Consider the following 2,500-nt stretch of genomic DNA (forward strand, 5'->3'; position numbering starts at 1 on the left):
AGAAATTATGAACAAACATTTTAAATCAGTGTTTACAAGGGAAAATATACAACCTGAAGAGATTGAGTGGAAAGAAAAAGTCCCCCCTATGGAAGAAATAGAAGTAACAAAGAATGAAATATTGACACACTTGGGTAATTTTGATGTCAGAAAATCGCATGGGCCAGATGAAATAGCAAACTGGATTCTGAAAGAATGCAGGAATGAACTGGCAGACAAAATACATAGCATAATAAGCAGTTCCTTAAAAGAAGGAAAAGTTCCAGAAGATTGGAAAAAAGCAAATATAGTACCTATATATAAAGGAGGAAATAAAGAAGAACCTACCAACTATAGACCAGTCTCTCTAACAAGTACAATAGCAAAAATTTGTGAAAGAATTATCAAAAGTAGATGGGTAAAATACTTGGAAAAAAAACAACGTACTAAATCCAAGGCAATTTGGATTCAGACAAGGACGATCATGCGTCACCAATTTAATATGTTTCTATTCAAGGCTAATAGATGTAATACAAGAAAGAGATGGATGGGCTGATTGTGCATTTCTAGACCTAAAAAAAGCTTTTGACAAAGTACCACATAAGAAGTTGCTTAAGAAATTAGAATATGAAGGAGGAATACAAGGTAAATTGCTAAATTGGATGGAAGACTTTTTGCAAGAAAGAAAAATGAGAGTAGTGATAAGAGACCAGCACTCAAAATGGAATGAAGTAATAAGCGGTGTCCCGCAGGGAACAGTTCTGGCCCCAATAATGTTTGCTATATATATTAATGATATGGATGAAGGAATTGAAAGCTATATGAGCTTCTTTGCAGATGATGCAAAACTACTGAAAAGAGTGAAAACTGAAGAAGATTGTGAATCACTACAGAGAGATCTAAATAAAGTACAAGAATGGAGTAGGAAGTGGGAGATGGAGTTCAATACAAAAAAGTGTAGTATAATGGAATTTGGAAAAAAAGCAAAAACAGAATAACAGGATCATATGATTTGGGAGAAGAAGGAATAAAAAAAAGTAGAAAATGAGAAGGACCTGGGAGTCATTGTTATGAATAATATGTCACCTGAGAAACATATAAATAAGATTTTTGGAGAAACTTATAATTTAATAAGAACAATCAAAGTGGCATTTACATACCTGGATGAAGAAATGGTGAGGAAAATCCTAATCACCCTGATAAGACCAAGATTGGAATATGCAGCAACGATATGGTCACCAAGTACAAAAAAATGTATAAAAAAACTTGAAAGAATACAAAGAGCAATTACAAAATTGGCACCAACACTCTCAAAACTATCATATGAAGAGAGACTACAAAAACTTAAACTACAGACACTAGAGCAAAGAAGAGAGAGAGGAGATTTGATAGCTATTTACAGAATCATGAAAGGCATAGAAATTACTGATAGAGAGAATCTGATAAAATGGGATGACAGAAATACAAGAGGACACGGAAAGAAAATAAAAAAAGACAGCTATAGAAGAGATTTGAAAAAGAACAGCTTTCCTCACAGAGTAATAGACATTTGGAACAAGTTAGATGAGAAAGTGGTGTGTGCAAAAACAATACATGAATTTAAAAATAGTTTAGGTAAAATGAGATATGAAGACGGGACCCCACGAGCATAGCTCCCCTTCCCGTAAAATACAACTAGGTAAATACAACTAGGTAAATACACACAATATATATATATATATATATATATATATATATATATATATATATATATATATATATATATCCCTCTGGGCATTGTCACACCGAAGAGTTGGCGAAGAAGAGATTTAAGGAAAGCAGTAACAGAGCGGGAAGAGAGTAGAAGTTGAAAGTCATCAGCATTTTTTTCTTTATTATCTATCCATTTATTTTTGTGGCAACTAGTCGCTAATCATAACCAAGTACTACATGACTGGCCCGGTGGTACGTGCATAAAGCTGGTAACTTGTTTGAGGATAGTTGAGGCTCTTTCATCTTTATGTAGGAAAATTGTAAAAAGTGAAAATCATATTTCAACAGAAAACGCGTTGCTAACACCTGATCTGCAGCTTTTAACCTCACCATTATCGAATCAATGCACAGCCTATTTGGCTTTGAGATTTTATTTGTCTATTTGTTTTTTATATTGGGGATTAGGTTACTTTTTCCAGCCAAGCCCCTGACTATCTAAACGAAAGTAATCTTCACCGAAAAACAAACTCGGATTCTGGTTCATGTCTGCCTTGTCCACCTTTATTATGATTGCTACCGTGTTTAACACATCTTTTACATGAGAAAATACTGTAAAATATAAAGTAAATACTATCGAAGATATATTAGAATATTCGGAACCGAAGACTTATAGTTACTGAAAACCGTTGGGGTGTTTCAAAGATCACAATTGTGTAAAAATAAAAGTTCTCTTCAGATTTTGTCCGAAGCGTTTTGAAGCAAAAGACATGGAATAACGATATATGCATAACACTTGTGTATCAATGGTACTGAGCTTAATCTTCGTGTA

General features: G+C 33.6%; 1 protein-coding gene across 4 annotated transcripts in view; it reads left to right on the top strand.

Moving 5' to 3' along the window:
- Positions 1-2,500, top strand: part of LOC143029685 (uncharacterized) — a 102,483-nt gene that overhangs the window by 5,267 nt on the left and 94,716 nt on the right. The gene's annotated exons all lie outside the window — the stretch shown is intronic.

The sequence above is a fragment of the Oratosquilla oratoria genome, chromosome 11, assembly GCF_046742065.1.
Source record: "Oratosquilla oratoria isolate Oo_2021 chromosome 11, ASM4674206v1, whole genome shotgun sequence".
NCBI lineage: Eukaryota > Metazoa > Arthropoda > Malacostraca > Stomatopoda > Squillidae > Oratosquilla > Oratosquilla oratoria.